The sequence below is a fragment of the Phyllostomus discolor genome, chromosome 5, assembly GCF_004126475.2.
Source record: "Phyllostomus discolor isolate MPI-MPIP mPhyDis1 chromosome 5, mPhyDis1.pri.v3, whole genome shotgun sequence".
NCBI lineage: Eukaryota > Metazoa > Chordata > Mammalia > Chiroptera > Phyllostomidae > Phyllostomus > Phyllostomus discolor.
Genome location: NC_040907.2, coordinates 101,633,937 through 101,656,710, shown reverse-complemented (window position 1 = coordinate 101,656,710; position 22,774 = coordinate 101,633,937). Strand labels below are relative to the sequence as shown.

General features: G+C 39.8%; 1 pseudogene; it reads left to right on the top strand.

Annotated features, from left to right (window-relative positions):
- The first annotated feature begins 19,584 nt into the window (after nt 1-19,584).
- On the top strand, nt 19,585-22,419 carry LOC114497834 (annotated as a pseudogene).
- The last annotated feature ends 355 nt before the right edge of the window (nt 22,420-22,774 follow it).

Below are 22,774 nucleotides of genomic sequence, written 5' to 3'. Positions count from 1 at the left end.
AAAAACTGGGCAACAAGATAGACTGCACAACCCAGGGTTCCATGGCTGGGAAACAAAACCTCAAAACCTCTGACTGACAACACCTGTGGGGGTTCAGGAGGCAATGGGAGAAACTCCCAGCCTCACAGGAGAATTCTTTGGAGAGACTCACAGGGTCCTAGAATGTACACACCCACCCACCCAAGAATCAGCACTAGAGGAGCCCAATTGGCTTGTGGGTTGCAGAGGAAGTGACTGAAAACTGGCAGAGAGAGGGCAAGCAGCATTGTTCCCTCAGAGCCCTCCCCCACATACAGTATCACAATGAAGTGATGTGGGTTGTCCCATCCTGGTGAAAACCTATGGCTCTGCTCCTGATGTGTAACAGGTATGCCAAAACAACAACAACAAAAAAAATGGCCCAAATAAAGAACATTAAAGCTCCAGAAAAAATACAACTAAGCAACGAAGAGATAGCCAACCTATCAGATGCACAATTCAAAACACTGGTAACCAGGGTGCTAATAGAATTGGTTGAATATGGTCACAAAATAGAGGGAAAAGTGAAGGCTATGAAAAGGAAAGGAAATATGTACAGGGAACCAACAGTTCCCCAGATGGAGAAAAGGTACAGGAAGTGACAGGAAGCAAACAGAGACTCAAATTAACGGTTTGGAGCAGCAGGAAGAAAGAAACACTCAAAAAGGACAGAATGAAGAAACAAGAATTCAGAAAAATGAGGAAAGGATTAGAATCCTTCAGACATCTTTTAACATTCCAACGTCCAAATCATAGGGGTGCCAGAAGGAGAAGAGGAAGAGCAAGAAATCGAAAACTTATTTGAACAAATCATGAAGGAGAACTTCCCCAATCTGGCAAAGGAAATAGACTTTCAGGAAGTCCTGGAAGCTCAGAGAGTACCAAAGAAGTTGGACCCAAGGAGGAACACACCAAGGCACACCATAATCGCATCACCCAAGATTAAAGATAAGGAGAGAATCTTAAAAGCAGCAAGAGAAAAGGAGACAGTTACCTACAAAGAAGTTCCCATTAGACTGTCAACTAATTTCTCAAAAGAAACCTTACAGTCAAGAAGGGGCTGGAAAGAAGTGTTCAAAGTCATGAAAGAGAAAGACCTGCATCCAAGATTACTCTATCCAGCAAAGCTATCATTTAGAATGGAAGAGCAGATAAAGTGCTTCCCAGATAAGGTCAAGTTAAAGGAGTTCATCTTCACCCAGCCCTTATTCTATGAAATGATAAAGGGACTTATCTAAGAAATGAAGATAAAAATATGAACAGTAAAATGACAACAAACTCAATTATCAACAACTGAACCTTAAACAAAAACAAACTAAGCAAACAACTGGGATAGGACCAGAATCACAGAAATGGAGATCACATGGAGCATTATCAGTGGGGGAATGGGAGGGAAGAGATGGGGAAAAGGTACAGAAAATAAGTAATGTAAATGGGAGGTAGAAAATGGACTGGGGGAGGTTAAGAATCAAACAGGAAATGTAGAAGCCAAAGAACTTATATGTACTACCCATGGATGTGAACTAAAGGGGGGGTATGCAGGTGGGAAGAGGTTTACAGGGTGGAGAGGAATAAAAGGGGGAAATGGGACAACTATAATAGCATAATCAGTAAAATATATTAAAAAAAACAATGAATGGGTCAAGAATGAAATTAAGGAAGAAGTTGAAAGTTTCTGGAAACAAATGAAAATGAACTCACAACAATCCAACACTTATGGGACATAGCAAAGGCAGTCATGACAAGGAAGTTCATGGTGATATAGGACTACCTTAAAAAGATAGAAAAATTTAAAATAAACAACCTAACCCTACACCTACAAGAACTCAAGGAACAACAAAGACAGCCCAAAGCAAAAGGAAGGAAAGAAATAACCAAGATCAGAGCAGAATTAAATGACATAGAGACTAAAAGCACAATTCTAGTATCAATAAATCCAGGAACTGATTCCTTGAAAAAATAAACAAAATCAACAAGCCTTTAAGCAGGTTCATCAAGAAAGAAAGAGAGAGGACCCAAATAAACACAATCAGAAATGAAAGGTGAGAAATTACAACTATGCCACAGAAATTCAAAGGATTGTAAGATATTACTATGAAGAACTGTATGCCAAGAAATTTGAAAACCTAGATGAAATGGACAAATTTCTAGAAAAATACAATCTTCCAAAACTGAATGAAGAAAAAGCACAAAGCCTGAACAGACCAATAAACCTGACAAAATCAAAGCAGAAATGAAAAAACTCCCAGGACACAAAAGCCCTGTACTGGACAGTTTCACAGAAGAATTTTACAAAGTATTTAAGGAAGAAATAACCCATATCCTTCACAGACTGTTCCAAAAAATCCAAGAGGATGAAAGACTCCCAAATTCTTTTTATGAAGCCAGCATCATCCTAATCCCAAAACCAGATAAAGACATAACAAAGAAAGAAAATTTCATACACCATGATCAGGTGGTGTCATCCCAGGGATGCAAGGATGGTACAATATTTGCAAATCAATAAATGAAATCAATAAATGAACAGAACCCATTTATGATTAAAATACTCCACAAAGTGGGAATAGAGGGAGGATTCCTCAATCTCATAAAGGCCATATAGGAGACACCTACTGCTAAAACCATACTCAGTGAGTAAGAACTTAAGAGCTTTCCCACTAAGATCAGGAACAAGATAGGGATGTCTCCTTTCAACATTCTTATTCAGCATAGTATTTGAAGTCCTAGCTGCAGCAATCAGACAAGAAAAAGAAATAAAAGGCATTCAAATTGGATAGGAGAAAGAAAAACTGCTATTGTTTACAGATGACATGATAGTGTACATAGAAAATCTTATAGATTTCACCAAAAAAAAAATACTCAACCTAACAAGTGAATCTGGCAAAACAATGAGATACAAAGTCAATATTCAGAAATCAAAGGCATTTTTTAAAAACTAACACTGAAATATCAGAAACAGAAATCAGAGGGGAAAATCCCATTTGCTATAGCAACAAGAAAAATAAAGTACCTAGGAATAAACCTAACCAAGGATGAAAAAGACCTGTACTCAGAAAACTACACAACAATGAAGACACAAACAAATGGAAGCATGTACCATGCTCATGGTTTGGAAATATTAACATCATCAAAATGTCCATACTACCCAAAGAGATTTATAGATCAATGACATATTTCAAAGATATAGAACAAACATTTCAAAAATTTATATGAGACCATAAACAACCCCGAATAGCTGTAGCAATTTTGAGAAAGAAGAACAAAGTAGGAGAGATCACAATACTTGATATCAAACTGTATTACAAGGCCACTGTGATCAAAACAGCCTGGTACAGGCATAAGAACAGACACATAGAAAAATGGAACAGAATAGAGAGCCCAGAAATAAACTCAAGACTCTGTGGTCAATTAATATTTGATAGGGCAGAAGGATAAAATGGAGCAAAAATAACCTCTTCAACAAATAGTATTGGGATATCTGGACAGCTATATGCAAAAAATTGAAACTGAAGCACCAACGTACACCACACACAAAAATAAATTCAAGGTGGAGAAAAGACTTAAATGTAAGTCGTGACACCATAAAAGTCCTAGAGGAAAACATAGGCAGGAAAATCTCAGACACTTCATGCAGCAATGATATGTCCCCTAGAGCAAGGGACATAAAAGAAAGAATAAACAAATGGGACCTCATCAAATTAAAAAACGTTTGCATGGCTAAAGAAAACAGCATGAAAACAAAAACAGAACCAACTATATCGGAAAACATATTTGCCAGTGATACCTCAGACAAGAGTCTGATCTCCAAAATATATAGAATTCACATGACTCCACTCCAGGAAGACAAAAAAAAACAAACAATAAAAAATGGGCAAAGTCTTGAACAGACACTTCTCCAAAGAGGACATATAGAGGGCCCAGATTCTCAGCATCACTAGCCATCAGAGAGATGCAAATTAAAACCACAATGAGATACCATTTCACACAAGTCAGAATGGCCATCATAAGCAAAGAAACAAGCAACAAGTGCTGGAGAGGATGTGGAGAAAAGGGGACCATAGTACACTGTTGGTGGGATTGCAGACTGGTGCAGCCACTGTGGAAAACAGTATAGAATTTCCTCAGGAAACTAAAAATGGAACTGCATTTTAACCTGGCAATTCTGGTGTTGGGATTATGTCCTAAGAACCCTGAAACAACAATCTGAAAGAATCTGTACACCCCAATGTTCACAGGAGTGCAATGTATAATAGCCAAGTGCTGGAAGCAACCTAAGTGCCCATCGGTAAATGAGTGGATCAAAGAACTGTATTACATTTACACAATGGAATACTACACAGCAGAAAGAAAGAAGGAACTCCTACCCTTTTCGACAGTATGGATGGAACTGGACAGCATCATGCTAAGTGAAATAAGCCAGGTGGTAAAAGACAAACACATACGATCTCACCTTTAACTGGAACCTAATAAACAACAGAAACAATCTAGCAAAATATAACCAGAGTCATTGAAATTAAAAACAATCTGAAAATAACCAGAGGGGTGGTGGGAGGGGATAATGGGGGGAAGGGGAGAAGGATTTTGAGGAACAACTCTAAAGGACAAATGGACAAAACCAAGGTAGCGTTAAAAGCAGGGGAGGGAAATGGGGATGGCTGGGTTGAGGAGGGCAATGGTGAGGGGTAAATTCAGAGAACTGTAATTGAACAACAATAAAATGATTTTAAAAAAATAAAGAGAAATAAAAAATAAAAATGGGCAAAGGACCTGAACTGACACTTCTCCAAGGAGGACATACAGACAGCCCATAGACACATGAAGAAAATGCTCAACATCACTAACCATTAGAGAGATGCAAATTAAAACCACAATGAGATACCACTTCACACTGGTCAGAATGGCCATCATTAGTAAATCAACAAACAGCAAGTGCTGGCAAGGATGTGGAGAAGCGGGAATCCTAGTACATTGTTGGTGGGAATGCAGACTTGTGCGGTCAGTGTGAAAGACATATGGAATTTCCCCAAAAAACTAAAAATGAAATTCCTTATTGATCCAGCAATCCTACTTCTGGGACTATACTCTAAGAATTCTGAATCACCAATTCAAAAGAACCTATGCACCCTAATGTTCATAGCAGCATTATTTACAATAGCCAAGTGCTGGAAACAGTCTAAGTTCCCATCAGTAAATGAGTGAATCAAAAAACTGTATTACATTTACACAATGGAATACTACACAGCAGAAAGAAGGAACTCCTACCCTTTGCAACTGTATGATGGAACTGGAGAGCATTATGCTAAGTGAGCTAAGCCACCTGGGGAAAGACAAATATTGTTTGGTCTCACCTATAAGTGGAACCTAATCAATAAAATAAAGAAGTGAGCAAAATAGAACCAGAGAAATTAATAACAAAGTGATAGTGACCAGAAGGGAGGGGGAAGGTACATAATGAGGGAAAGAATGGGAAGCAGCAGGCAAACAAATGTGAATACAGGACTCATGGACATGGACAGTGGTGGGGGATTGACTATGGAATGGGGGAGGATGGAGTAAGGGAGAGCAATGGGGAAAAGATGGGACAACTGTAACTGAACAACAATAAATTTTTAAGTAATACATTTTTAAAACAGAGAAAAAGATAAAAGAATGGGAGATGGGGATTTCCAGTCAAGATGTTACAGGGTGCAGCCAAGAAGGGGGACCCCAAATGGGCATTTGAAATGGGGTCCAGAACTCAAGGTGTCCAGGAGATTTTAAAATGTCTTTGCCCCTTCCCCCACAGGTGTGAGTTGGGGGAAGGGGCACACAGAGCAAGAGCATGCAGGGCAGCTTTGCAGCTAATCCATTGCATAATCATTTAACATACCTATAGCCTTTGGCTGGTCGCTTGGATATGTTAAATAGCTATGGCCATGCTCTGGGCCAGGGGGATGGAAAGGGACCCCCCCAAGATGTGATTGGGGAGCAGGTCCCCTGAGTTACAGCACCTGCATGGGAGCTTGGAGATGAGTGGCTCCGTGACATGGGGCTGCACCTGCCCAGACCCACGATAGCAGTCCAGTAAAGCTGGAAGGATATGAGTTCTGGCATGTGAGGCCCATTGTAGGAGGAGTCAGAAATGGGGCTACAGAGGAAGACTGGCGTGGGGATTTAAATCCAGGTGTGGCAGCCATTGGAGGAGAGAACCACACAGCTTTAGGCTGAGTGGAGGCTCCCACAGCCCTGCGAGAGAGAATCACCATGCGGCTTTAGCAGAGAATTGCCATTCGGCTTTGGCAGAGTGGCGATCCCCCTCCGTGCAGCTTTGTGGAGAGAAGCACGTGGTTTTGGCTGAGTGGGGACTCCCGTGGCTCTAGGAGAGAGGACCACGTGACTGGAGTGGTGGAGAGAGGACCACGTTCCTTTGCCAGAGTGGGGACCCCCACAGTTTAGAAGGGGAACCACCACCCGGCTTTAGCAGAGATCCCGGCAACACAGCTGAGGGTGCCAGGAACCGAGGGAGGCCTACCAGCCTAGCACAGAGTACTAGGAAGAACCAGGGACTGCCTGAGCCATGGACTTCTATTTCCTTTCCTGAGATACCATACTCTGGACTGGGCAAAGGGAGAAGTAAGGACTGTGTCTGTTTATGGGTGTTTTAAGGGACTTTAGGATTTTTTGATGAAGACATTAGGTCGCTACTTTAAGTTTGTATAGCATTAAATAAACATTTCCTTTCCTTTTCACAAATCTCTGGCATTGAGAGACATCTTTCCTATAGACGGCAGACATAACACACCTGGGCACACCTGGGGGTTTCTTTCAGTAATAGTATATCATTCCAGGCCCCTCTTGTTTGTTCTGTAACAAAGATGGTAGTGTAGGTAAACACACATCACCTCCTTGTACAACCACATCAAAATTACAGCTAAACTACAGAACAACCATCAAATGGAACCTTTGGAAATTGAGTTGTATGGAAGTCTTACAGCTATAGAATTAAAGAAGAAACCACATAGAAATTGGTAGGAGTGTCAGACACATGGAGTGAGTAGTATAAGTTCCTTGACTTATGTGGAGGGACTCTCTCTGCAGAGCCCCCCAGCTACCACAGATGAGGATAAGTCTAGCAAGACATGATCTTCTTAGGGAGGAAAGGTAGCCAATCTCTCAGAGGAGAAAGGCCTTGAGCCTGTTTCTCAATGGGCTTTTATTGGGTTTAATTTGCATAAGATATAAGATGTAAAGCTTATCAATCATTGTCAGGCAGTAATGATCAAGGAATAGATAACATTCAAAGAATTACAAGGGCTTATTCTGAGTCAGGGTCAGATAGATAGAGTGGCACCAAAGGGCCATAAAACGATAGGAAGCAAGCTCATTTTATGCTTAGACCCTTATCATTTAAATTGAGGGTATTCTTAGCAAAGCAAGTTTCACGGGACTTAATGCATTCTTTCTGAGGCCCGATTGCCCCCCACCAGTGGAAACCACCTTTTCCAGTCAGGGCTGCACCACCTTCTGGCATTGTTTCAGTCCTTAATCAGGTGGGGGATTTGGACAGCCAAGGGATTAGGAGACTTTTTACAGATAGAATGAGGACTCAGCCTATGACAAGGCCAAGGGATCAGGGTCCATCACCCTTTTTCTATAGTCCCCTAAGTCCTTCCCTGATGGTTCCTTCATGACTGTGCCTGCCTTAGGTTGTTCCTTCCTTGAGGAATCTTATCTTTTATTGACTATCCAGCTATACTCCAGGGGCCAAGAAGGGTGAAGTAAAGGGGACAGAGGTTGAGCCCCTGCTGGGAGGATAAGCTTTGTCTCCTTAGTGGCTTATGGTCCCAAGGTCTTTTTACTCAGCCTTAGCCATGGGGGGCTTACAGCTGCTGAAACCAGGCAGGGCAGTTCCCAACAACAACCTTTCCCCCTTAGCCTCTCCCATTATCCTCTTCCACCTCCCTTCTGGTTGCTGTCAGTTTGTTCTTTATTTCAGTGTCTCAGGTTATATTTTGCTTGTTTGTTTGTTTTGTTGACTAGGTTCCACATATGAGAGAAAACATTTTTTTCTGATTTTCCTTGTATAAAAAATCTATGAAAATAAGAGAATAGTAGTTTTTTTATACAAGGAAAATCAGAAAAAATTATTTTATCTCATAATGACTTTGCCTTTGGTTTCTAAAACAAGCGTTTTAAATCTGAACCTTTACTTATGTTAACTGAAAATATATAGCTTTTTTCCTTTTAGGAAATCACAGAGGCTGACCAGTCCCTGAGCATCTATGTGATTCTTTTGTTTTATTAATGGCTACACTTATGTGTTATTTCACAACACAACTTTGAATAGTCTTCTGTGGAGTTGAAGTAAGCAATCATCTATTGGGTTTGATCTGAGGGATATTAAGAAGGGTCATCTCCTTGCAATGCTGATTTCATTGCTACAATGCCAAATGTCCTGCCATGTGATGCTTCCAAGAAGGGAGACAATGGAATCTGGCTTCCTAGCAGTCACAATCTATTGTGACATAGTATATCAGTTTAGCTTCCTCATGACAATTCACTGGAAACCAGGCAACAGAGAATTACCAATTAGGTGGGTGGTTAAGAAAGGAATTTAACTCGGAATATGAAAAGTTCTCTAGTCAGAACAAGCAAGGAGTGTTCAAAAACTTGGGGCTGGAGGGTAGTAAAGAAGTCAATTGAAAAGAAGAAGCAAAGACAGAGCAAACACAAACTCCGCTTACATGTTTGCTTGGGAAGGCCTTGGTCCAGTGTCTTATTCTTACTCAATGGGTTGTATTCACAGATTTTCAGCCTAACCTAATTGCTCTGTGGGCTGAACTGCCACTGATTCACCTGTGGCCAATGGCACTGTGTTACCTATCTAAGTTCAATCCTGTCTCTGTCTCACAGCTCACACCAGGATAACAAATCTCGAACCACCCAGCAAAGTTTGCCCTTAACTTACACTAAGAAAGAATTCATTTCTGATCACTTCCTTCCCTCTTATTTTGATCTTTACTTTCCCTGACCATGTAGCTTTATGTGATCTTATAAAATTTCTATCAGTAAAATGTGGGAGGGTTTATATAGCTCAGTGGTTTCAGAAAGTGCTAGGTTGAAGTTCATGACCAGTTTATTTCCTTAGATCATTCCTTCTCTTATTCCTACAGTGTTGGGGTTCTAAATCAGTCAGTTTTTATCATAGCTATGTCATAGACATATTGGCTTTTCCTGTGCTATGTAGTAAGACAACAAATGTGTGGCTAATTAGGGATGACTTTTTCTTTCATTAGGTCTTTGCTCATATATGACTATGCTCACCACATTCTCACCCATTCCCTAGCCTCAGACAGAATTAGCATAATAATTATATTGCAAAAATAGCAAACAACATTGACCAGATTTGGGGGGTAAATTGTACAAAACATTTGTCATTCTGAATAGAGGGCTTTGGCAGAGTGTGGATGGTTGATGTGAAGGTTAAGAAAAAATAACAATTGTAAGAGCAAAATTAGTAGTAAAAATAGCTAGATTTTAATCAAACAACATTAGTAACAATTAAGACCCACATATTTATAATAGTTGGCCAGATCTGAAATTGCTGAGCTGCCAAGTATTGAGATTAGTCAATTAATGTGGGTAACTGCTAAGGTTTAAGTTGTTAGCACTTTATATTGCATTCTGAGCTGTAATGTTTAAACTCTAATAAAATAGTTTTGTGTCCTTTGAGCTGTCTATTACCTAACAGGATATGTTCACATTCACTTAGAATAGCACCTAAATACACATGGTGGTGGCTTGTTTTTCTTTTCTGCATGTTAATTGTTTTTTGCTTTGTGGTTTATTGTTAGAGCATCTAGCTGAATTTTCCTCCTTTACTCCTTTCCTTTCTCTCCCCATCTAACTTACACTGTCAGAATAAAATTCCTACAACACCACCTTGCAAATGTCTTCACCCTGCTCAGTAACATCTATAGGTTCATAATAACCTATGGGTTAAGTGCAAGCCACATACTTGGCCACTTTTGGATAAGATTGGTGACCACTGTGAATAGTAAGGCAAACTTTCATCACTGGCATTATTTGGAATTATCTGGAAAAAATATCCTTTCTATAAAACATATTAGAGCTGTCAGTCATTTCTTCCACTATAATTTTTTTCTCACTGCTCCCACATCCCTGCTTATCAGGGAATCTGATAAGCCTGGGTGGCTGAGGGCAGTGGGTCAAATGAATTGACCCTGCCAGTCAGAGTTTATTGTCCCAGAGATAGAAACTGTATCTATCAGATTAGTTAGATGATCTCTCCCACACATTTAGAAGTAAGCTCAGAAACCCCAGTTAGTCTATGTTGCCACTTGAACTGAACTTCTAGGCAGCCACATTGGTACCCCATGTATTACACAACCCAGAGAACTGTCCTGCAGAGAGAAAAGAATAAAGCAGACATGGAAAAGGAAGATTATTGAAAAGGAAGGTTATCAAAAAGTCAACAATAGAAATAGCAACAATTCAGTATAAGTCAGTACTTACATGGGCTGCTGAACCCCTCTAGGAATTACAAAAACACATAATGAAACAACAATCATTTTCTACTAATCAGATTAGCAAATGAAAATAAAATGGAACATATGCAGTGAGGATGGCAGAAAGAAAGGAGGATTAAGTAACTAGCCAGACATAAAGAGAATGCGCTGCTGGAGGCTTTCTTGCTGCTTTCCAGGGTTGCTGTAAAGTGTATTCCTGCTCAGTCCTGTTTACATGTGCCTGCTAGGGTGTGGTTCTCTGCTGTTCTAGGCTCGAACTCTGAAGCAATGACTTCCAGCATTCCCATCTGTGCTCAGCCATTATTCTCTAGAGCACAGACCTGATCAGGGTGGCTGGGTCCTGGACATAAGCCTGGCACCCTGCAGACCCCACAGCATTGTGTGGCACCATTTCCATGCCTGGCAGAGCTGCTTAGGTCCAGCAGGCTTTTCCAAATTTGAATCTGGGGGCAGGAGTTAAAGTCTCCGTCCCCAAGGAAGTTTGGCAACAATATAAACAAAACTACCACTTCTGCAGCTCTGCTGACTGAGGTTTTAGGAAATAATTAATAGTTCTCAAAATTAAACTTCTCAAATGGAAACCCTAATATCAGTCCCCTATGAAAAATAGCACTGCTTTACCTACCCCTTCTCAGATAAAGGTAACTCCAGCTGCTCTTATAACAAATCAACAACAGAAAACTTTGGTGTCATCTTGGTTTCCTCCTCAGGTTCATACCTATATTATTATATTATTCTTCAAAATGTATCAAATATTCAACCACCTCTCAAAACTGACATACTGGTGTGAGCTGCTGTCATTTCTCATCTCGGTGATGCTGTGGCTGGTCCCACTCACCCCCAGACATAAATTAGGCCAGGCCACTCTCTGCTCAGACCTGGCATTGGTGCCCATTTCTCTTAGATCAGGAGCCAAAGTCTTACCAGGAAGGAAGGTCCATGTGACTTCTCCAATGCACTTCTACTCCAATAGACTGGCCCCTGCTGGTCCTTGGAGACACCCTGCACAACTTTGCCTCAGGGTTTTTGCACTGGCTGTTCTCTCCACCTGGAATGCCCTTCTTCAGAAACCCTAGTCTCTGATTCCTTCCCTCCTTAAAGGCTTGGTAAAGATCCCTTCTACCACTGAAGCGCTCACCACCCACTTTCCCCATCACCTCTACTACTGACTCCTATACCCTTGTCTGCTTTCCCCCCATGGGAACCCTGCCCCTCTAATATAGAATACAATTCTGTTATCTATTATGTGTATTGTTGGCTTTCCCTTCCTAGCTTGATGAGGGCAAAAATCTTTACTGAGGGATTGGAGCAATGCTTTGCACATAGTAGGTACCCAATAAATGTTTGCTAAATGAATAAATGATAGGTTACCTGTCATCCTTTACAAATGGGTGCTGCCTTAGATATGAGGGATGTTTGTCATCTTCCTTCCCAAAGGGCTGGAGCTAAGCTGGAGAGATGGACTTTGCTGAAGGGTACCCAGGCCAAACTCATATGCCATGATAGGCATATGCACATACAGGTGTGCAGTGCTTCCAAAAACACCAACTAAATGCTAACACAAATATACTGACAGCACTTCTGTGGAGAAAATGTGCTAGAGGAACAAAGAAGGGACTTTTCTCTTGACTCTAGTTCTGAATTGATGGAATTTTTATATATTAGCAATATTACTTTTTTAGCTGAATAACTTTTTTTTTGCAAGGTAAAGTAGATGTATAGAGAGAAGCAGAGTCAGAGGCTGTGAGGAATATGGAGTGGGAGGCCATTTGCGGGTCTTTCCTGGAAGATCCCGGTCCCTGGTTCCAACCCCTTTGCAGTTGGGCTGCATGTCCTGCCTGTAACCAATGAAATGCTCCAATGAATAAGTGCAAGCCACAGAAATGACTGTGGATATAAGCAGAAAAGGAATTTATCACAAGGATAGTCACAGATTCAGGCTTGGAAAAAAGGCAGGACAGCTAGGAGCTGACTCGCTGACTGGATAAGCTGCAGCAGAAATGAAACCATAGTACTGCTGTGTTCCTGACACAATGTTCCTGCCACTGAATGCTAGGTACCACCCCAGCTGCCACTTTCACCACCGGACACTGGAAGCTGCTGCCCTTATCACCATCCCCGAAGAGGACTAGTTCACCGGCTTGGCTTTTCTGTATCACTGGCTCTTGATCCAAAACCTGGGGTGCCTGCATCTGATTGGCCCACTTGGCTATCCATTCTCCAGAGGCAAGGGAAGCTGGGAAAGTATTCAGTTATTTTCACCTTACCCAGTTGAAGATTTTCCAAAATAGAAAAAAGGGTTCAGAAACTAAACAGCCAAAATCCCACAGAAATCTGTGACAAACATGTTTCCATTATGAGATTCCTATCAGATTCAATCAACAATTCCAGACTGAGATAGAATCAAATTCTGCATTGTTTTAAAGGGTAATTTGTTGGGAATTAAGCCGTTAAGGAAAATGTGCTGCTATGATGGGAAGTCCTCATTTTGCTGCTTGCCAATAGAATAGGCCATCTCCACAGGAACTTCCTGCAAGCTCCCTGGTAGGTGGCCTAGGTGGTTAGACTCTGCAGGCCTTTGGTGGGAGCTTGGCATGAGGCATGCAGTGCTGATCCTGCCAATGGAAGGGGGTGCTTCAGAGCATGGACAGGCTGGCTTCTGCTTAAGGAGGGGAAAAAATGACAGAAACAGGAAAGCAGCTCAAAAGGTGGGGGGAAGACAGATGGGATATGGGTGGGAGATGAGAACAAAAAGGAGTCTGTTGTTCCCACAGGCAGGCAGATATTCTTTTATATCCTTGGCCTTCTCCAAGTTACCTAATGGGAGGTGAAGGCCCTTGGCAGCCTGGAGGTATATCTCATGCCTTTTCTGTGCCAGCCAACCTGGCCCACCTACTGATTGCTCCCAGACAAATCAGAAACATCTCTCAGGTTTTTTTTTACATCATTGCCTCACACCCATGTCACTGCCCTCAGCTTTCACTTTCTTGTTTTCCTTTGGAGTCCAGCTTATGACTGATCCCACCATCTCAAGTTCCCAGACTGTCTTACTTGAAGTGGTCACTCACTCCTATGAGCAGCTCTGGGACCTGACTTTGGTTCAAGTCAGAATTTGTTGTCACTACCTCACCCCCACACCCAGCCCAGGCCACTTTGTAAAGATCTGTCACTAGAAGTCTGCAGCCAGGTGTGGGGGGGATACATGTTCACAAGTATATTCAACTGGGTTGTGGGTTCCAGAGTGGAGGAAGCCCAGGAGGATCTGGGAGCACAGAGTGAGGCCACCTTACCAGGGAAGGCCACATGAAGGAGGTTTTCACTTGAATATTAAAGAATAAATTCAAGACAGAAATGGAGTTGTTCACAGATTGGATATGGAAAGTAAAGAACAGGGAGGTGCAGGAAATGCTCTGTTGTTTATCATGCCACCTCAAACACAAACTAGGAAAGAAGAGCAGGGGCCTAAATTTTGTGTCTGCATTTGTCTCCTTGCAAGCCTATGTGCCTCCCCTACCCAGCAGAATATAGTCATAGTCACGAATATTTGCTGTTATAATCTATAACTTATTTCAATAAATACATTTTTCTTTTAAATATATTTTATTCTTTATGCCATTACAGTTGTACCATTTTCTCATTATCTGACACAAATGTGGGACCACCAGCTCTGCCAGCTGCCATTGTGCCCATCCCAGTCTTCCACATGCCACCTTGCCTCAAGTACTCTCCTCCTGGCTGCCCATCTCTGCCCCTCCTACTAGTCTGGATAAATGTTTCTTCTTTAACTCCTTGGTTGTCAGACTTCCATTCAGTTTGACCTTCTGTCAGTTACGGTTGTTTATTTTTTTATTTTTTTTTAAGATTTTATTTATTTATTTTTAGAGAGGGAAGGGAGGGAGGGAGGGAGAGAGAGAGAGAGAGAGAGAGAGAGAGAGAGAGAGAGGCATCAATGTGCGGTTGCTGGGGGTTATGGCCTGCAACCCAGGAATGTAGCCTGGCTGGGAATCGAACCTGGGACACTTTGGTTCCCAGCCCGCGCTCAATTCACTGAGCTACGCCAGCCAGGGTTCAGTTATGGTTGTTTTTTGGTTTTAAATTTGTTATTGCCTTTCTTCTGGTTGTGCAAGGCGGCACAGTGTGTCTACCTACACCTCCATATTGGCCAAAAGTTCAATAAACACATATTTAACTTTAAAACTGTTGCTTAGATACCCGTTGCAGGAAATTGGTATTTTCTTAACCAATGACATGTTTTGGAGGGCTTGTTTTCTAAATTATAAATTATTGCTTATGCTCTTATAGTTGTCCCAAATTTTCCACCTTTGGGCCCTCCACAAAGCACCACCACTACTTCAGGAAATTTCCACAAGGTTGTCCATGTCCTTGCCCAGGTATACGTGTTCTTTGGCTACTCTACTTCCTGTGCTTGTACTTCTAAGTCCTTCACATTTTTCACCCATCTCAACCTCCCTACCATCTGACAACCAGAAAAATGTTCTCTGTATCCATTATTCTGTTTCAGTTCTGCTTCTTTGTTTATTTTGGTTTTTTTTATTCAATTGTTAATGGATGCATATTTATTGCTATTTTATTGTTCACATTTTTCTTCTTCTCCTTCTTATTCTTCCTCTTTTTCTTAAAAAAGACACTTTAGCATTTCATATAAAATTGGTTTGATGATGGTGAACTCCTTCAGCTTTTACTTGTCTGGGAAGCTCTTTATCGGTCCTTTGATTCTACATGATAGCTTTTCTGTGTAGAGTGATCATGGTTGTAGCTCCTTGTTTTCATCACTTTGAATATTTCTTACCCAAATCCGCTAGCCTGCAAAGTTTCTTTTGAGAAATCAGCTGACAGCCTTATGGGGTTTCCCTTATAGGTAACTCACTGCTTTTCTCTTGCTGCTTTTAAGATTCTCTCTTTGTATACATCAAGGGTCATATAAAGGACCCATGGACAAAACCAAAGTGGGTAGGATGGAGGGTGGGAGTTGGGGGTAGATGGGCAGGGGAAACTGGAGGTGGGAAAATGGTGACAACTGTACTTGAACAACAATTTAAAAATGATAAAAATAAAATAAAATAAAATGTGCTCTTCTCTCCTAAAAAGAATAAATAAATAAAAAACCTCCTGTAAAGAAATCTTCAGTCCTAGATGGTTTTGCTGGAGAATTCTACTGAACATTTAAAAATGAAGTAACACCAATTTTGTACCCTCTTTTTCAGAAAGTAGGAGTGGAGGGAACACCTCTCAACTAAACTTATGAGAACAGTATTAACCCAATACTTAAACCAAATAATAACAGTACAGAAAGGGAAAACTATATGCATATATCTCCCATGAATTTAGGTTCAAAAATCCTTAAGAAAATATCAGCAAATAGAATACAGCAATGAATAAAAAGCACTATATGCCCCAAGTAAGTGGGATGTATCCAAAGGATGTAAGGCTGGTTCAACATTCAAAAACTGAATAATGTAATACAATATACCAACACATTAAAGAAGTATCATATGATTATATTAATCACTGCATAAAAAAATTTGACAAAATCCAACAGCTACTCATAAAAACTCATAGCAAATTAAGAATAAAGCCTGAGAAGTGGTGGGAGAGGATAATGGGGAAAAGAAGGGAAGGGTTTTCAGAAACAACTATAAAGGACACATGGACAAAACCAAGGGGGTGGGGAGAAGCAAGGGAAGGAGGTGGGGATGGCTGGGATAGTGGGGGAGTGGTGGCGGGTAAATGCATACAACTGTACTTGAACAACAATAAAATAATTTTTAAAAGAATTCTTGCTTCTTTACCTTTCCTCCATGCTGTAGGCGTAGTGCTTTTAGGTTTGGAAGAAGTAATATGTTTATCATTAAAGATCTCAGAAGTTCATGATTTTTTTCAAAAACAAAATCTGCTTTTTTATGTGGGCAAATATATCTGTTTTCCATAGGATGGGGAAGAAGTCTATTTTTGTCAAAAGTAACATTTGTACACATTCAGTCTCATTCAAAATTATGGAACTTGTATCATTTTGTTCTTGTAGATTAAATAAAAGAGTACTTGGCTATCAGTCTATTGAGGCAAGGAGGTTACATGTATTTTTATATATAAAATAAAATATTCTGAAAATGACAAAAAAAGAAAAAGGGAAATTCCCTTAACTTGATAAAGAGCATCAACAAAATACCTGTGGGTAACAACATGTTTAATAGTGAATGACAGATCACTTTCCCCCTAGATTGGGAACAAGCCAAGGCTATCTGTTCTTACCAGTCTTGTTTATTATAGTACTGGGAGCTCCAGTCAGAAAAAAAAGTGAGAAAAAGAAATAAAAGACATAAAGTTGAAAGAAAGAAAGAAAGACCTAATTTTTATTTGCAGATAACAAGATTATATGTGTGAAATACCCCAAGGAATCTACAAAAACCTCCTAGAACTAAGAAGTGAGTTCATCAAGGTTGTACAATACAAAATCAACACAAAGGTCAATCATATTTCTATATGCTAAACAATGAACATGTGGAAACTGAAATGAAAAACAGTATCATTGACAATTTATTCAATGAAAACGAAATGCTTAGGTATAAATCTAACAAAGCAATTACATGATATATGCCTTGAAAATTATAAAATCCTGATGAAAGAAATAAAAATTGACCTAAAGAAATGGAGAGATGCTACGTTCGAGAATCAGAACACTCAACATAGTAAAGATGTCAATCTCCCCAAATTGATGCCTCAGCATAATCTAATTCTTACTGAAATTCAGTAATATTTTTATAGATATAGACAAATTCACTCTAAAATCTACACAAAAGCAGATAGGATCTAGAATAGCTAAACAATTTTGAAAAAGAAAATAAAGTAGGAGGAATTACTGTCTAATGTTAAGGTTTAATATGTAACTATGGTAATGAAGACAATGTAATGTGGGCTGATAGATAGACACAGATAGATGGAAGAGAATAGAGAAACAGAAATAGACTCACACAAATATGCCCAAGTGATTTTTACAAAGGTGAAAGTTCAATTCAATGGAGGAAACATGGCCTTTTCAAATGCTGCTAAAATAATTGGATGAAAGAAATGATAATCAGGGCTTTGCACTTTATGCTAAAATTAATTCAAAATGGGCCACAGACTTAAATATAAAAGGGTAAAACAAAACATTTAGGGGAATTAATAAAAAAGGAGAAAAATCTTCAGAACTTAGGACTAGTTGAAATATTCTTAGACTTGACACCAAAAGCATGATCCATAAAAGGAAAAATTGATTAATTGGATCTCATAAAAAATTGCCTGTAAAGAACCTGTTAAGAGAATAAAAAGACAAGCTACAGTCAGAGTAAATAATGCAAGAAACATATCCAACAAAGGAGCTATATATAGAATCATAGCATACATACTCAAAATCTCAACAGTAACAAACAAATCCAATTTATAAAAGTCAAAAGAAATAAAAAGACACTTTACCAAAAAGGATATACAGTTAATTGACACGAAAATATGTTCAGCATAATTAACCATTGGGGAAACCAAAATTAAAACCATAATAAGATTCTACGATATACCTATCAAAATGGCTAAAATAAATGATAGCACCAAATATTGGTAAGGATATGAAGGAAGTGTATCACTCCTTCCTGGTGATAATATAAAATAGTAGTCACTCTGGTAAAAAAGCATAGCTGTTTTTCTAACACTAAGCATGTGTTTCTTACACAATCCAGCAATTATACTCTTGGGCATGGAAGAGAAGTGAAAACATTCACACAAACATCTGTACACAAATGTTCATAGCAGCTTTATTTGTAATAACCGAAAACTGTAATAACCAGTAACCCGAATGCTCTCCAATGAGTAAATATTTAAATCAGTCACGATGCCCTCATACCCTGAGACATGACTGAGCAGTAAAAATGAACAGACTATTGATACACATAACTTGGACGCAAATCAGGAGAATTACATTGAATTTTTAAAAAGCAGATCTCAAAAGATTACATATCATATAATTCCATTTATAGAACATTCTGTATTTTCTGAAATGTGTGCAATGAACATGGATTATCTTTATTGAAAGAAAGATAAAAACAAAGAAATAAATGATAATCATTTGATTAAAATATTTTAACAATACTTTCTTTAAAAGATATGAGGTCTATTCTATTAATATGCAATACAGTATTATTAACTATAGTTGAAGCAGGAGATAGAATGGGAAATCCTGATACACTGAGCTGTCATCAGTCAGAATCCTGATAATAATTAACATTATGGTTTCTTCCCTGAGTGGGCAATCAAGGAGGATTGTGGGAAATTGCATGTGTAGAAGCTTAAGCAAAAACCCTACAAAGGCCTGTGACCATTCAATGGAAGAGAGCCATTCCCTGACCAGAGATGTCCAGCTCCTGTATCTTGGGGTGATGAAGCTGAGGGAACCAAGGCTGAAGCTACTATCCCTTTAGTTCCTGGAAGAAATCAGGATTTTGTCAGTCAGGATGATTTTGACTCTGAAATTTGTAAGATATGTGGTTTCTTTGGAATTACTTTGGAATCCATAAGATAAGTGTTTTGGGAAATTAATATTTAGTCTAACTTTCATTATGACTGCATTTGTGCACATAATTCTTAATTGGTAAAATGCAATTTTTGATACTTCCTGTATAATTAGTGTCCCTATTTTTTTCTTTTTTCTTTTTCTTTTTCTCTTGTCTCCTTAATGATTAGGCCAAAAGCTGGGAGTAGTGAAGGGATTAGCTACTGGGAGCAAAGAAAGAATTAACTTGGAACTTTTGAGATGGTCCCTAACATACAGTGATGTGCTTTCTGTCAAGTGGTTCTTCACCTTTGTTTGCTATGTTAACTGTAAATACAACAGATAATGGCATTTCTCTTTAACTGGATTGGGTTTATTCTGTCTTTTTGCCTGACCACTTGAGCTACAGGAAGGTATGGGGCCATTTCAGGATTTGGTCTCTAATTAAGGATCCTGATCATCAGGTTTTCCACTTATTTCCCTGGATATTCTGTCAGTATTGGCTCTGGTGGATACTCCTGGGCTTAGGCTTTCTCCTGTTTCTCAGAGGAGTTATCAATCATGATGCCAGCAACTTTCTCTCACTTGTATCACTTATCTTTGTTTGTGCAGTCCATTCAATTCTTTGTTCTGACCACCAACAGCCTTGACTCCATCTCTATCTGCAATATAGTACCATGCTGTATATTAGTTACTAAGTAGATCTCAAAAGCTCTCATCACAAAAAAAAAAAAACTTGTGCTTTTTCACCAGAAAAAGCCAGAACACAGGTGTCATGAAAACCACCACTAAATCAAAGCCAAAAATGGTAAAGGAAAAGATTCATATCAACATTGTGGTCATTGGAAATGTAGATTAAGTAAGTCTACCACTCTTGGCCATCAGGGCTACAAATGTGGTGGGCTCGACAAAAGAACCGTTGAAAATTTTCAGAAGGAGGCTGCTGAAATGCAGAAGGGCTCCTTCAAGTATGCCTGGCATTGGATAAATTGAAAGGTAAATGTGAGCATGTGTTGGGAACCACCCTGCCTGGTTTCAGAAACTGTAACCCCCATGGTTAAGGCTGAGTAAAAAGACCATAAGCCAATAAGGAGACAAAGCTTATCTTCCCAGCAGAGGCACCGCCTCTGCCCCCTTTACTTCACCCTGCTTGGCTCCAGGTGGATGACTGGTTAGCCAATGATGGGTAAGATTCCTCAAGGGAGGGATGACCTAAGACAGTCATTATTGGGGCCATCAGGGAAGGACTTGGGGAACTATAGAAAAAGGGGGTGATGGACACTCACCTCTTGGTTTTGACATAGCCTGAGTCCTCATTCTGTTTGTAAGAAGTCTCCTAATATTTTGGCTGCCTTACTTCCCCTACCTGACTTAAGCCTGAAACAATGCCAGAGGGTGGTGCAGCCCTGGGCTGGAACGGGCAGTTCTCTGGGACAATCAAGCCTAAGAAAGAATGCATAAAATCCTGTGAAACTGCTTTGCTAAGAATTCTCTCAATTTTCTGACAAGAGTCCAAGCATAAAATGAGTTTGTTTCCCAAAGTTTTATGGCCCTTTAGCCACCTGACCCTGACTCAGAATAATCCCTCATAGTTCTTTGAATGTTATCTATTGTTTGGTCATTACTGCCTGACAATGACTGATGAGCTTTACCTGTATTCCTGTGCAAATTGAACCCAATAAAAGCCCATTGAGGAACAGGCTCAAGGCCCATCTCCTTTGAGAGACTGGCTACAGTTCCTCCCCAAGCAGATCATGTCTTGGTAGATTTATTCTGAGTAGATTTATTCATGAATGCATGGTGGCTGGAGGACTCTGCAGGCAGAGCCCCCCTGCAAGTATGGTATCACCATTGATATTTTCCTGTGGAAATTCAAGACCAGCAAGTATTATGTGACCATCATTGATGCCCCAGGACACAGAGACTTTATAAAAAACATGATTACAAGCACATCTCAGGCTGACTGTGCTGTCCTGATAGTTTCGGCTGGTGTTGGTGAATTTGAAGCAGGTATCTCCAAGAATGGTTAGACCTGTGAGCATGCCCTTCTGGCTGACACACTGGGTGTGAAACAGCTGATCATTGGTGTTAACAAAATGGATTCCACTTAGCTGCCCTACAGCCAGAAGAGGTACAAGAAAATTGTTAAAGAAGTCAGCACCTACATTAAGAAAACTGATTACCATTCTGACACAGTAGTATTCATACCTATTTCTAGTTGAAATGGTGACAACATGCTGGAGCCATGTGCTAAAATGCCTTGGTTCAAGGGATGGAAATTCAGTTATAAAGATGGCAATGCCAGTGGAACCACTATGCTTGAAGCTCTGGAGTGCATCCTGCCATCAGCTCATTTAAATGACTGGCCCCTGTGTCAGCACCCCCAGGATGTCTACAAAATTGGTGGTATTGGTATTGATCCTGTGGGTTGAGTAGAGGCTGTTGTTCTCAAACCCAACATGCTGATCATCTTTGCTCCAGTCAATGTCACAGCTAAAGTAAAGTCTGTTGAAATGTACTACAAAGCTTTGAGTGAAACTCTTCCTGTGGACATTGTGGGCTTCAATGTCAAGAACATGCCTTTCAAAAATGTTGGTCATGGCAATGTGGCTGTTCACAGCAAAAATGACCTGCCTATGAAAGCAGCTGACTTCATGGCTCAGGCGATTATCCTGAACCATCCAGGCCAAATCAGTGCTGGATATGCACCTGTTTTGGATTGTCACACAGCTCATATTGCTTGAAATTTTGCTGAGATGAGGAAAGAGATTGATCATCATTTTGGGAAAAATGCTGAAAGATAGCCCAAAGCTTTTGAAATCTGGCGATGCTGCCATCATTGATATGGGTCCTGGCAGGCCCATATATGTTGAGAGCTTCTTCAATTATCCTCTTCTGAGTCACTTTCCTGTTCCTGACATGAGAAAGACAGTTGCTGTGGGTGTCATCAAAGCAGTGGACAGGAAGGCAACTGATGCTGGCAAAGTCATCAAGTTTTTTTCAGAAAGCTCAGAAGGCTAAATGAGCTTTCTGGGCAGAAAACACCTACCCAGAAATATCCCCAACACTTGTCACCCCAGTCTTAGTGGTAGAAGAACAGCCTCAGAACTACTTGTCTCAATTGGCCATTTATGTTTAATAGTAAAAGACTGGTTAATAATTGCAATACATCACAAAGCCATTAGAAGGAAAGGAGGATGTTTCATGGGACCATTTGTTTTGTGTATGGCAGTTTTTAAGTTATTAGTTTTTAAAATCAATGCTTTTTGATGAAAACAACTTGACCAAAATCTGTCACAGAATTTTGAAACCCATTAAAATAATCTTTAATGTGAAAAAAATTAGAATTATGTGTGATAACATTGGATTTATTGTGGTGATTATTTCTCAATGTGTTATACAGTTCAAACTAATATAATGTTATATATCAATTGTATCTCAGTTTCTAAAAAACATGGGAAAATACATGCTTCACATGTATTTTTCACATGAGCTTCACAACTAATTTTTAAATGTTAGATAATAATAATAATTACTGTAATTTGGGGCATAGAATTTACTTTGGTTAACTTTAGAGTTAATAATTGAATTCAGAGATAATCAACAGACACAATAATTAGAACATTAGGGCCAGCTGTGTTCAGTGAAATGCCTGATAAAATGAAAGTAAACCTACTGAGGCTATATT